The sequence below is a fragment of the Pteronotus mesoamericanus genome, unplaced genomic scaffold (assembly GCF_021234165.1).
Source record: "Pteronotus mesoamericanus isolate MK-2021 breed Mesoamerican mustached bat unplaced genomic scaffold, CSHL_Meso_final contig_46, whole genome shotgun sequence".
Taxonomy (NCBI): Eukaryota; Metazoa; Chordata; class Mammalia; order Chiroptera; family Mormoopidae; genus Pteronotus; species Pteronotus mesoamericanus.
The window spans coordinates 9,105,726-9,120,915 of record NW_026555170.1 but is presented as its reverse complement, the minus strand read 5'-3'; the positions used below and the strand labels follow the sequence as shown (position 1 = coordinate 9,120,915).

At 38.9% G+C, this 15,190-nt stretch overlaps 2 non-coding genes across 2 annotated transcripts; one reads left to right on the top strand and one right to left on the bottom strand.

Annotated features, from left to right (window-relative positions):
- Positions 1-4,648: 4,648 nt before the first annotated feature.
- Positions 4,649-4,755, top strand: LOC129074214 (U6 spliceosomal RNA). Its single transcript, XR_008529521.1, has one exon. It is a non-coding gene; the product is annotated as a U6 spliceosomal RNA (small nuclear RNA).
- Positions 4,756-5,533: 778 nt separating this feature from the next.
- On the bottom strand, positions 5,534-5,640 carry LOC129074216 (U6 spliceosomal RNA). The gene has a single exon (XR_008529523.1). It is a non-coding gene; the product is annotated as a U6 spliceosomal RNA (small nuclear RNA).
- Between the last annotated feature and the right edge of the window lie 9,550 nt (positions 5,641-15,190).

The window sequence follows — 15,190 nt, the reverse complement described above, 5'->3', positions numbered from 1 at the left end:
TTAGATCTCACTTAGAAATGATCTAGATATTCAATGATTTTCCATTAATTAACCCAATTTAATACCAACACAAGATTTTAAGTAAGCTGACATATTACAGAACATAATTACTAATGAAATAAAGTTCATCAGATTAAGGATGCACCCTGGCCAGTGTGTCTCAGTAGGTTGGGCATCAAACAGCAAAGCTAAAGGTCATTGGTTTGATCCTGGTTAAGACACATGCCTGGGTTGCAGTTTTGGTCCCTGGTAGGGGAGCAAGTGAGAGGCAAAATCTCTCACATTGATGTTTCTTTCCCTCTATTTCTTTCTCCTTCCCCTCTCTCTAAAAATAACAAAGTCTTTTTAAAAAAAGAGAATAAAGGGACAAGTTGGTTAAACACAAATTTACATTTTTTATAAGCCAGCATTGAGTAGAAGTCACACTAGCTTATTTGATCAGTAAACCTGTATAAGTTTAGAAAAACACACAAGTATAATAAAAATGTATACTTGTATTATATATAACACTAATAAATAAGCGAAGACAGAATCATTTTCTTAAACCAAATAATTAAACTAGTCTAGTTTGGCAAAGATTTACCTAAATGAAGTGAACTTAAATCCTTAATATGTGTCTGAACTGGTTTCTTTTAAAATACTTTTAAATCAAGCACATTTTATATCTTGTAAGTTCCAATTCCTCATTTTCTAAGAATTATAGAAATATTATATTTATAAAAGCACTTATATATCTCATAAGCCAAACAGAATTCCTTTAATTTAGCATAGTTTATAATCTAATTTATTAATACCATCTGCATTTAGGAAAAGATTACACATTCATACAATGAGATAAAGACCTTTCTGAATTACAGGCATACAGACATGGAGTTTATAGCTTCCATTCTGTCATTTCAGTCATGAGTCAAGAGTAAACAGAGAAGCACAAAAATTTTACTGGTTCAGTTATCAAAGAGCTGTGCTCCTTCTTGGTGGCACACGGATTTGAACCCAAATAGAGGAATAGGCAAACAAGTTAAGAGTAACTAGTTTCTTTGCTGTCTCTCACCCAAGGGATACTAGATCTCTACAAATCACTAATGCATTTATAAAGCTCATCAAATGGTCAGACCATAATACCAAATACCCAATCATTGTTATTAACAGTAGGCTATGACTTAATGCTATAAACAGAACAAAAACAAACCACAAAATTAAGAGAACAATATGAAAATTAGAAAAGCAGAGAGTCAACAAAGTTATATTGCCATTTTGAAAGCTAAAAGCAGCCAATAGGCTGTGCTTCTCTGGTGAAAAGTATATCTAGTTTTCTTAGGTAAACCCCCAAACTATTAAAAGACAAAAAAAGTAAAAATCATGCATTTGATACAGGTATAAAACAAGCATGTGTTAAAATATTTATTGAATGTATTAATAAAGGAGCAAGGTAGATGTTGTAATCAGCTCCAAGGAGAAATAAAAAATCATAAATTTACATGGAGTCAATGAATGTTGAAATGAATGCGCAAATGGAAGCAAAACTAGCTTCTTCTGCAGTGGCAGAGGGAAATGAACTAGGCAAGTTTGAAAACAGTGCTCTACCATATTTTAGTTTATCAGGTTAGCTAGCCAAACCTCGAAATAAAACCCAGCCCTGGTAAGTTTTGAAAGATCTTGGAGTTCTTTTTAGATGGGATATTTAGGAGAAGTCCTGGGGAGTCAATGGGTACAACATGAGGGAAGGGAGTATGGCCATACAAGGAAGGGAATAGCAAAGAAAGGGATCTCCTGGGGAATTTAGATAAGTTTCATCTGATAGACAGTGTGTCCCATTGAAAAACAGGAGCCAAGAGGGGGAAAAACGCGTATTGAAAAGCCTGAAGCAGATTTGTGAAGGCTAGATAGTTCACAAGAGAAAGAGACAGAGAAACAGAACAATTAAATCATAACTTTCAGGATAGACTTGGGCACTGGTGTTTTAGAAAAGCTCTCTTGATGATTACAAACTGCATCCCAGTTGTAACCTCTGTTTCCCAGCTGGAGTTCATCAATTTCACACCAGGTAAAGTTGGTCATTGATGCTGTGGTTCTAAGGTGACTCATCTGTTCCCTGTTCCAAAGGATGTGAGAATTTTTGCTGAGTATCTTCTTCTTTTCAATTAGAACAAAATTCCTGAAAAGGAAATGACTTGTGGTCTTTGCCAGTTTTAATTGAGTCAGATCACTGAATGTTTCTTTTATGTGAATTAAAAAAAGAATAAGGTAGACTTTGCACTTATCGGTGTATACTATCCTGTTTCTGCAGTCAAATGAGCAGAACTCAGAAATGTGGTTGTAAAGTGGTAGGCTTGAAGTCTTCATTCTTTTCTTTGTAACATATTGCAAATAGTATGACCCAGTAACACTACATGGTACCGATATAATGAACAATGGATTTGGCCCCAAAGGATAGTAGGACCAGTGCCAGTATTGCCCGGGGAGATCACAACACACTTAGCCTCAGTTCCTTCTCTGGAAAAAAGAGATACATCTCTTTGGATCTAAAATGTCATTGGTTGTAAGATGCATCACAGTTTTATAGACTGCAAAGACAGATAATTGTATTATTCCACTGCTAATGTAAATAGTTAGAATTATTATGACAGTATGGTCCAGAATATAAAAAATAATACTTTTTTGTTAAAAATTGGATTAAAGTCAATTTGTTAACAATGCCTACTGAAATTTCTCATTTATGTCAATTCTTAACCCAGGATACAAAAGATTAACTGAAAAGCCAACTACTCATAACTTTTCTACATGACTTCCAAAAGATTTGCTCTCTCTCCAAGAAAGTGATTGGAGATTTAAATATACTTAAGCAGTGACAAGAGCAAAACTTGTTTTTGTCAAAATGCAAATATGGAATCTTAAATATTGTTTAGTTTAGCAGAAGCCAATAGTGTTTTAATGTTGCAAATGCGTAGTGTGAAGATGAGCATAATTACAAAGGCAAAAAGTGAACTGGATATATGTGTTCCGTTGGTGAAGTATGCAGTGTAGATGGGGGGTGTGCAGGTTGGGGGAAGAAGAAACAGGAAAAGACTGTCGGAGGAACACAAGAGCTTGTGTGGCGGGGGAGGGTACTATTTAACAGTAAGGAGAAAACAGAATAAGGAAATTCAAGATGTTAAATTTTAATGTCTCTAGCACATTGTCCAACTGGATGAAGCTTTTAATAAATGCATAGCCTGACAGAAAACAACATTCATAAAATATCCAGAAACGAAACGTCAGCCTATATTCAAACAGAGATGAGGGCAGGTGGAGTTATTTTCCTATACAATTGATTCTACGCAAATAAATGTAGCTAAAGGATAGTCCACTGTGACTGAGTTGGAGACCAAATACTCAGAGCCAACCTTAAGCTGCTCCAGAAGAACCTCTTAGCTGTGAGGAGACAAGATGTTAGCTCATAAAACCAAACTATGGAATAGAACGAATGATCCGGAGACTCAAACCACATTGGCACTCTTTCTTCATGTCTTTTCCTGGTCTTACTTGCTCAGCTTTCTTCTTTGGGGCACAGAACTTAGACACCAGTTATCTTGGGTTTACATCGTTATATCTCATGAGCCAAGGTTAAGAACCAGCCAACAAAACACTAGTTCTACCTACACCGTTCATCAGTGTATTCTAAAATCCTTAAGTGAGAGACTTGTGAGAAACTTTGTAATGGAGGGGTTCAGCCAGACATTGCAAACGTCAAGCTGGGATGCAGTATGAAGTCCGCGGCCCACCAGTGAACCGCTAATGCTTAAAAAACTAAACCTTAAAAAAATTGAACCTTTTGATGTAAATATGAATTTTCAATCAAAATGGAGGCTAGAGAAGTTAAATGACATCATCTTCAAGAAACTGGCCAAATGCAAGAATCATGATGTTCCACAGGGCAAATATCCATTGTCCCCACTAAATCAATGGCATGAAGAGAAGTGGTGAGAGGGTGACGTTAGAGAATAATAGAGGCCTAAGAGACACAGCAACCAAACATAATGGAAACGGGACTTTGCGTGGATTCTTGACAAGCCAACAATAAGACATCTTTGAAATAATCAAGGAAATTTGAACGTACAGTGAATACTAGGTGATATTAAGGAATTAACTTTTCAAGGTGTGATAATTAATGGCTGAGTGATTACTTTTCTTTTTAGATACCCGTCAAAGAAACTTTAAGTGGGAAACGACTTGCTTTAAAAGCATGGCGCTGCCCTAGCCCAGCCCTCTCCGCACCAAAGACGCCTCGAGGATCGAGTCTTCCCTGCTTGCCAAGTCCTCGAATGCGTCGCGCGCTTAAGTTTCGGCCTCGGCGCCGGTCCCGGCGTGCTCCGCGGATACAGCGCGATAGGCCTGAGCTCCCACAGCCCGGCTTGAAGCCCTGCCACAGGCTCCTTACCCAGGGTACCCCGGGCGCTTATTTGCATATCCCAACAGAGAGGTAAACCTGAAGTCTCAATCGCAACCTAGAGATCATAGCAAGCGACGTACGAGCCTCGTGACATGGTTCCGTTGTATCAAATTCCCCTAAACGTTCCGAGGTCTTCGGGAAGGTCGGCAATTCGGTCACCGTCAGTTATAGAGGAAGAGTCTTCCGTGCCTTAAATACTCCGTGGCGGTAGGTGGTGTCGTGCTCGCTTCGGCAGCACATATACTAAAATTGGAACGATACAGAGAAGATTAGCATGGCCCCTGCGCAAGGATGACACGCAAATTCGTGAAGCGTTCCATATTTTGCACCACTGGGCATTCTCCTACCAAGTTAGTCCTTATACTCGCATTCGAATCCTTCTTTTAAATTAATTAAATTAGTTTGGACAATGAACTTTTCATCAAGTTTTCCGTCACAGAGTTCGTCCGTTTTAGGTAAACTGGCACTTGTAAGTGATGCGTAAAAGCTACATGAATGACCTACAAAACCGGTCTTAGAAAGACTTGTGAAAAAAATCCAAGTGGGCTTGCTGCTTGCAGCCAATTTTCAGTTGGTCCTAGCGCTCTAAGGGTCCGCAGTTACCGGCCAACATTGATCTCGACCGTCTCTGCCTTTGCGCCGCTCGCGGCTTAAGGCCGTATGCACTCAGGTCTTAAAAACGGCTGAAAAATGTCACAAAGTAGACACAACAAATGAACACTAATGTTGCTTACCTCTTTTGGTAAGGATCCATTATTTTAGCAATAATTTAGTAACAATAATTCAGAAATGATTTGGAAGGCGTCACCGAGCAATTTATGTTCCAGGCTTCTAATTAATAAAAGCTAACCTACCTGGGTCTGAGGAGTTTGTGTTGTTGAGGGAGACAAAACCATAAATAAGACGTTTAAGGTTTATTGAAAGAAATGAAAGTGAGTAAATCAGCCTAAATACCCCAGATATAACTGAGTTTAATTTCATGTCACCTATTACCATGTACGAAAAGTCACAACTTTTGCTGTTGAGTACCACACATTGCACGTGGACTCACATCTTTTCTGAAAGTAATCATGCGGTCTGAGGGCGGGAGAATGCCCACTGGTGCAAAATATGGAACGCTTCACGAATTTGCGTGTCATCCTTGCGCAGGGGCCATGCTAATCTTCTCTGTATCGTTCCAATTTTAGTATATGTGCTGCCGAAGCGAGCACGACACCACCTCCCGCCACGGAGTATTTAAGGCACGGGAGACTCTTCCTCTATAACTGACGGTGACCGAATTGCCGACCTTCCCGAAGACCTCGGAACGTTTAGGGGAATTTGATGCAACGGGACCATGTCACGAGGCTCGTACGTCGCTTGCTATGATCTCTAGGTTGCGATTGAGACTTCAGGTTTACCGCTCTGTTGGGATATGCAAATAAGCGCCCGGGGTACCCTGGGTAAGGAGCCTGTGGCAGGGCTTCAAGCCGGGCTGTGGGAGCTCAGGCCTATCGCGCTGTATCCGCGGAGCACGCCGGGAGCGGTGGGCACCGCCGGAGACCCAGCGCTGGCGGTACTCTGGAAGTCCGAGCGAGTAGCCAACTCGTGGTCCTTGAGTCACCGGGCTGGCGTGATCGAGGCAGTCCCGGCGTCCTGCCTGGAGCAGGCGGCCTCTTCTCTCATTAGTTTGCCTGCTGCGCCACTTCGGCTTTGGATCGAGTACGGGTCCTCCCAGCAACATATGGAAGGTATCACCAATATTTCACCTGCGACACAGGGACCTTGTGCCTGTTGCAAAAGATATTGTCGAAATGAACTCAGGGCCAGCCCTTCGGGAAATTCCTCCCAACGCCTGGCCCACTCGGTTCTGGATCGTCAGCAGCACACTCTACGTTCCCTGGGCTCAGCAAACTTTCGCACTAGTGCCCGCGGCCTGAGTCCATTATGCCCAGGCGCCGGTGTGATGAGGGAAGGGCTGGGTGAGCCCAGAAGAACCACCACGCCTTTCACAGGTGTGTTTCCCCTAGGCCACCTTAAAGCCTGGTCGCCAACTGGCCGAAACGCTGAAGAACATGCTGAAGCCCACATTTTTGGCCTAAGAGATGGATTCGAGGAATTACACTGTAAGAGTTGAATGGAGCATCGTTCTTGTAGTTCCCGCACCCTGACACTAGCCCTGTTATAATGAAAACGCGCTGAACATGCAGACCTACTTGCAATAAATACCAAATGTTGTGTTCAAGATTATGATTTTAACTGCAATAACCATACTGCTCAAGTCAACAGCCCTCCGCGTTGTGAAATGAGAGCTAAAGGTGAAAGAAAGCCTCTGGTATTGAGATGATTGCTTCACAAATTGAAGAAAAGTGAAAAGCATAGGTTAGCATGCTTAAGATGGTACCTTTAATAGGGAATGTGGTATATTTATGGAATAAGTGCAGTTTTGCTTCCCCCTGCCCCCCTCAATTTGGTTGTCCTACCTTTCTCCAAAACGATGGCACAATATTTTGGAGTAAAAACCTGTGAAACACAATTTTAAGAAGTTTTTTAATTAGTACATGGTTTGATGATGTACAAAAAGAAAATAGTGTGTTACCATATGAGTTTCTGGTATGCAGAGACAAAAATAGAAAAGGAACAGGAAAACTACAGGGAATATTGCTAAATCTATCTATGTTTGTGGTTATAAGTCTCTTTCAAAGCTTTGAGAAGTAATAAAAACACTGTGTTCTTCCCGACCCCAAAGCAAAAAAACAGGCACAAATGACACACCTATTGACTAAATTGTCGAATCACAAATTGTTTTATATTTGAAGAAATATATCAAAACCCTTCATGTTTTCTTTAGAAACCTTACAACCAAAGAGTTTATTAAAGGATTTATGGTGAAAGAAATCTGTAGGTGGAAGGATGGTCAGAGTTCCAAAGCCATGAACTTGGTTTCTCCAAAAGTCAGGCTACACTCCTGGATGACCATGTTTAAACCCTTTATATTCTGAAAAGAGGAAAAATGTTTGCCACATATAGAAACAAAAAAGGTTGATGAGGTCAAATCCTTGGGGGAAAAATCTTTATAATGGCTCTAAATTATCCGGTTTACAGAAATAGCAAAAAAACATAATTTTAGAGTTGCACTGCCGCACAATATGCTATTAAAGAGCTACAGCAGAATTTCTTACAGGTGACTTACTTGTGAACTCTTTTAAAGCAATAAACTCTCTCTAGTCCTCCAGTATTCCTAAAATTACTTCTATTATATTATACATACTTAAATATGTATAAACATAAAACTATAAACTTATAGCTGTTATAAACTAAAAACAAACTACATTATTTTGTGTTAGATTGATTTGTTTTATAACTAACTACAAGTCAATGCAATTCAAATTAACAACATTCATTTATTTCAGTAGATGATGTGTTTGGCTAAAACTAAATCACCAGTGTTGGGTTTGATAGTTGACAGATGTAGCCTCAAGTTCAGTTCTATACTTAATCTGTTTCTTTGTTTTGACTAATGCAGATAATACCAGTTCATGTAAGTATGTTCTAAAAAAACTGAACCTTTGTTTACAACTAAATTATATACATATTTGAACATACATTATTTTTCATATTTTAACATCTTTGAAATCAGGATACCGCACACAATAAATAGGAGCCAAGAGTATGAAATAAGGTAGTTTAGTAGAATCAGGCTTCATCCTTGTACACTCTGCCAGTGAGCAATTCTTGAATGCCAATATATTGCTTGATGATTCTATAAAGCTGCATTATATATTTCAACACGGAATTTAACTCCGAGTAACAGTATAATTGAAATTGGTACTAAATATATATCTAATCAAATATTGCTAAGTTTGGAACAAGAAAAGGTGGTCTGAAATTAGTCTTAAATTTTCAGAAACATTTTTTAAACTTTTTTTTTTAAGTTTCATCCCTGAGCTCAGAATGTTGAAGGTAAAGAAGGAAAGAGGGTTCTTATAGTGTTTTATTTATATATATTCATATGTTTTCTGGGCTATATAAAATCCATAATGTGAAATTACATTTGATTCTGTGAAGAGCTTTCTCACTTTGACAGAAGAGATTTTCTTTAATTTATGACTTTTCTGATATATACTAGGAGCTGATTCGAAGGCCTTTCCCACAGTCAGTACATTAATGGTGAATCAAGTATGACTACTCTAGTCATATTCAAAGGGCCTTCCTATACACACACATAAACAGAGTTTTTCTCATTTGTGAATCTGCTGATGCAGCTGTGGTATTTCCTAGAGGAATTACCACAGTCAGTACATTCATAAGGTTTCTCCCTATTGTAGGTTCTCTGATATGTATTTAAAACATACTTATCCATGAAACCTCTCTCTTATTAAAACAAATAGTTTTTCACTCTAGTGAGTTTTCTGATAGACAGGGTCCAGCACAAATAACACCATTTTTTAAATTACAAAATCTTTTATTACAAAATCATGAGCATGTAATTCTGTAGCATAACAATATCATACTCAAGCACACCATGTGATATTTTAGGTTAAATGTTCAAATTAAAACTATAAATTAAAAAGCCATGAACTTGGTTTCTCCAAAAGTCAGGTTACACTCCTGGATGACCATGTTTAAACCCTTTATATTCTGAAAAGAGGAAAACCCTTTATATTCTGAAAAGAGGAAAAATGAGTGACTATATGTCACTCAGTACATATGTATGGTTTCAGTTTCACTGTGAATTTTCTGATATACGTGGAGTTGTGACTTGGAAGGAAATGCACAATCATCACATTCATGAAGTGCTTCCCCAATATCAACTTTAAGTGCAATTGTACTAGTTATTTTTTGCTGCATAAATTACCCTCAAGCTCAGCAGCTGAAAATAACACTCATCACATTTCTGAGGGATAGGAATCTGGGAATGCCTTAGCTGCGTAGGGAGGCCTGGTTCAGGTTCTCTGGTGATACTTCATTCAAGGTGCCAGTTGGGGAAGAAGCAGCAGATTCCACGCTAGTTTAAATAATTATTGGTAGATCTTAGTTCTTCTGGTTGCTAACCAGCCTTCAGTTTCTCACCCATGTGAGACTTTCCATAGGGTCATTCACAGTCTGACAATTTGCTTCCCTCAGAGTGAGAGATCATAGATACAGTGGATGCCCAAGAGGGAAAACGAGTCTCTTATAATCTAATCTTGGACCTAACATACCATCACCTCTGCTGTTTTCTACTGATCCCACAAGACCAATCTTGGTAAAAATGAAGTAGACCATGCAAAAATGTGAATATTAGGAGCTGGTACTATTGGGGGTCACCTTAGAGGGTGGCTGTCATTCAATAAGCAAGTTTGACTTGTGGTCAATGGCCTTCCACACTTAATCTCTCTTCAGCATGAAATTCTAGTGTACCCTGAGTTGTAACTTCTAGGTGAAGGTTTTTCCATGGGCACTGCATTCAAATGGCTTCTTGCCAGTGTGAATATTCTGAACTTCAATCAGGACTGACTTAGAAGTGAAGGCCTTTTCAAATTCAGTATATCTATAGGTCTCTTTCCAGTATGAGCATTACAGTGTACAAAGATAAGTGACTTTTTTGATGAATGCCTCCGCATATTTAATGCATAAATAAGATTTCTCTAAGGTGTGAATATCTGCAAACTTGGATGAATTTTCCAGTTATATTGTTTCTCTCCAGTATGAATTCTTTGGTTAACAAATATATCTTTCTGAACGAAGACCTGTTCACATTTACTATACATACAATTTTTCTTGTAGATGAATTCTTCAAAGGAACCTGAATACTATTAGGTGAAGTCTTTCCTACTTTATCCACCTTAGCCATTACATTCTCAACTTTACTTTCCACAGTAGTCTGCAGGTGGTTTAACTGTTTCAGTGACAGCTGCTGGAAGAGGCAGGCTAGTCTCAACAATGATCTCACAGTCCCTACTTCAAGAGGCTCAAACCCCCGGGCCATGGACCAGTACCCATCAGGTGGCCTGTTAAGAATTGGGCTGCACAGCAGGAGGTGAGCAACGGACCAGTGAGCAAGCTTCATCTGTGTATACAGATGCTCCCTATTGCTCAAGTTACCACCTGATCACCTAACATACCAGGTTCAGATCAGCAGCAGCATTAGATTGTCGTAGGAGCACAAACCTTACTGTGAACTGTGTGTGTGAGGGATCTAGGTTGTGTGCCCCTTATGAGGATCTAATGCCTGATATCTGAGGTAGGGCTGAGGTGGTGGTGCTAGTGCTGGAGAGTGGCTGCAGATACAGATTATCCTTAGCAGAGGTTTGACTGCACAGAGACCATAAATCAATTGCCCGCATACTCATATCAAAATTCTATCAGTGAGTGACATATGATAATTAAGCTGCACATCTGGTGGCAGTCTTCATAGTGGCAAGTAAGTTGATGTACTTCAATTGTACAATTGTAAGCTGCATTTGGTGGCAGGCTTTACATTAGAATCCAACACTTCTTTTAGCCCACACGTGGCCTGCCCTTTATTTTATTTACCACTTCTGTCCACACCTCTTTCTTGCACTGCACACTTGTCTCAGCCACAGTTTCCGTAAGCCCACAAGCTAACCCTAATCAAAATGAGTAAAAAACAAATGTCATTGGAGAGCTTTTTTGAAAAGGGGGAAAGATCCAATGATGAGATAGCAGAACACTCTGACTGTAAACAAAAAGAAAGCTGTATTTAAAAGAAAATACCGAGTTCTACTTAAATTATGGGTTCAACAGGTGATTCACATTCTCCAAGCCCACTTTTTGTAATACATGGTGACCGGGTATCCAACGAAGCCATGAAACCTTCAAAACTACTTCATCACATGGAGACCAAGCATGCTACATTAAAAGATAAGCCTTTGGAGTTTAAAAAAAAAAAAGTGAACATGAAGAACAGAAGCAATTATTGAAGGCCACTACTTCATCCAATGTGTCTGCACTGAGAGCATCATTGTTAGTGGTTAATGGCATTGCTAAAGCTAAGAAGCCTTTTACTATAGAAGAAGAGTTGATCCTGCCTGCTGCTGAAAGTTCATTTGTCATGAACTTTTAGGAGAGGATGCAGTTCAAAAGATGGCATGTGTTCCTTTCGGCTAACACCATAACTAGATGAATTGATGAAATAGCAGAGGATATTGAGGCACAATTGTCGAGAGGATTAATGAATCACTGTGGTACACAATCCAGGTTGATGAATCTATCGATGTTGAAAAGGCAAAAATGCTTGTTTTTATGTGATAATTGTTCAGGAGGATGTGTGTGAGGACATGTTATGTGCACTTTTGTTGTCAATGCCACAGCTGCAGAACTGTTAAAGTCTTTGAATGATTATGTATCAGGAAAACTAGATTGGTTATTTTGTGTCAGTATATGCATGGACAGAGTGGCTGCCATGACTGGATGGCTTTCTGGTTTCACTAGTCGAGTCAAAGAAGTCGCTTCTGACCTCTTTGAGTTTATGCACCATTATCCATACAGAAATACTGGCTAGCCGAAAAATGTCACCCGAACTTAACATTTTGCAGGATGTGATTCATCAACCACATTAAAGTACATGCTCTTAACTCACGATGCAGAGCACACACATCTTCTCTTATACACGGAAGTGAAATGGTTTTCTAAAAGGTAGTTCACAGGCCAGAGTTTTTGTTATGAGAGTCGCACCAGAGATTTTAGAAAGTCACCAGTGGTGGCACAGTTCAGTAACACAGAATGGGTCACAAAACTTGCTTAGTTGTGTGACCTATTCAACCTGATCAATTAACTCAATTTGCCATTTCCCGGGAGAATGACAACTGTGTTCAAGCTGGTAGATCAAGTGGCTGCATTCAAAGTCAAACTGGAATTATGAGGGCGACATATGAACATTGGGATTTTTGACGTTTCAAACATTAGCAGAGATTTTGAAAGACTGAGCCAGGGCCTTATTTTTTCCCAGCTGGTGCATGGCCCCCTATCTCAGCTTTCAAGAATTTGAGCATTACTGCCCAACCACAAGAGACCACTGAACTAGGAAGGAATGGATTCGATTTGTAAGCCAGGTGAATCCACTTTGTGCTTGAAGAGGATCAGCTGCTTGAGATTGCAAATGACGGTGGCCTTAAAAGTGTTTGAGAAAATTTCAAATATACATATGTTCTAGATTAACATCAAGATGGAATATCCTGAGATTGCCACAAAAGCACGATTTCCAACATCCTATCTTTGTGGAGCAGGGTTTTCTGCAGCGACAGCAACCAACATGAGATTATTAAGTAGTGGACATAACAGACATAGCAACACACTTCAGGTGTCACAGTCTCTCATCACCACCAGATAGGACGGTCTAATCGCAGGAAAACAAGCTCAGGACTCCCACTGAATCTGTATTATGGTGAGCTGTATAATTATTTCATTATATGTTACAATGTAGTAATAGAAATGTAAATGAAGTGCACCAATAAACGTGTGCTTGAATCATCCCAAAGCCACCTCCCACCTCTGTCCATGGAAATATGATCTTCCACAAAACCAGTTCCTGGTGCCAAAAAGGTTGGGGACCACTGCTCTACTTGGTGTTTGTATCTGAGATATCCCAAACTCCAAACTCTGTGGGTTTTAGAAGGGTCTTAAAAGATTTAACACTCAGAGGCCCTCAGAAACAAAACTGTTGGAACTCTCAATGACCACAGTAAATTGCCCAAGAACCACTTCAGCTTTCCGTAGTTTCTACAGGATTTACTTAAGGCCTGCTGGTGACAATGTACTAATCAAGATAATTTAAAAGTCATCGTCTAACTCCACAACCTAGATCTGGATCCTTGAATCAACTATATTCCCCTCTTCCTCTGTTATGTCATCTGATTATTGCTTCACATACCTAGTAATTTTTAAATTGTATGCTAGATATCATGTATGAAAGAGACAAATTCCTTCTTCTTTAGTGGGTCCCTCCTTTCCTCTGTTAGGCAAAGAATTCTGGCAAGATTTGGCCCAGTTTATCCCTGTTCCTAGGGTACAGACTTAGAACATTTCCAGTTAAGAACCTGGGCCTTTGTTTTCTCAGGTATGAAAGGCTGCCAAGGGATTCAACTCTACCTCAGAACTTTTTAGCTTCACTAAGGTTCAACATTTAACAAGTATTTTGACAGAGGCTGGTTATTCTTTCCAAAGTCCAAATTTGTCTCTCCAACCCTCATCAATCGTTAAAAGCATACCTGGTTCCTATTTCCCTTAATATGGTCCTCTGCCTGGACCAGATCCAGATTCCTGGGCTGAGCCCAGATTCTACGAAGAATAGTACAGTGAGAAAAAGTTTTGTTCTTCCACTAACTTCTCAATAGTTCTACTCTCTGCGAGGCCAAACCTGTTTTGGACTCATGTCCACATCATATTGCTGACTTTAAAATATGGCTTTTCAAAGTTATTTTTTTATGTTGCTGTGTTGTGTGACCTACATCTCCTATGAAGACTGAACCTCTACGTTTGTAAGGCAAATATTTAAGTGGCAGAAAAGTGAAAATGGTAACTGGAAAACTAAAGTTACATTAGAATACTAAAAACATTTTTCAATACAATTACTCTCTTCCTCCAGTTCCTTCTCTATTCCTTTTATCATCACTGTTTCTCCTTTTTCTATTTCCTTAGTAGAACGCTTTTAATAAGTTATGGTGGAGAAAGCATTGTAAATAGTTAAATTTTCTAGAAAATAATGTGAAGAACGTCCTAACATGCCTAGATCTGTGCCTTAAAAAAACCTTAATTTCAATTTTTACAAAATTGCTTATCAAGTCTGCATATTGACACAGTTACAAGTTTACATTTGAATACTAATGTTTGCTATGTAATTAAAACTTACCACTGAACAATTTTTCAGAAACTCATGCAATGTATAAGGACATAACTGGGAATGAATCTGTTATGCTGCACCTCGGCAGAAACTTGTAGTTGATGGCCTCTGGATAGCCCGATTTTTCTTTTAATTAAATCCTCACTCAAGGATATGTTTATGGGGGGGGGGGGGGAGAAAAGAGAAAGAGAAAGAGAAAGAGACCTTGAAACATCAATCAGCTGTCTCCGAAATGCAACCCAACTGGGGATCAAACCCACAACCTTTATGGTGTACAGGAAGATGCTCCAACCAACTGAGCCACCTAGTCAGGGCTAGAGAGCTTGATTCTTAAAAAGTTTCCACAAGTGATTCTGACATTTGGAAGCCACAACTATAAACAGAAAAACATTCAAAAGCCTGGGCAGTCTTAAAACTTCTAAGGTTATTAATTAGCCAAAGGAACTTGTTTACACTTAAGCCTGAATCTGTTAAGATTTGCCTTATATATAAGCACTTTTAGAATCTAAAAATAGCCAAAAAGATTTCAAAATCAGAGACCTACACTTTGAGGAAACCATCCATTATATAATGGTCACATTCTTCTAAATCCATTATCCATTATGGACATGATTTTGATATTTTAGGACCTGTAGTTTGAAAGTATTAATCACTTCATCATCTAATGTCACAATCACTGATTTACTATATCGATCATGAATAACATGTAGTATGTAGAGAAGCAGTTATGGCCCTGAAAAATATTACTGTATATTGCTATGTATAATGTGCACTCACATTTTTAGCCCAAACTTTCAGGGAAAAAGCTTTCATTTTTTAATTCAATTTTTATTTATATATAAAAATGATAATCATATTCCAGGTTATGATTTTGCATATGGGTATCACTGCTTTCTAGAGTTACACTTTTAATGCATAAACATGTACAATTAAAAATA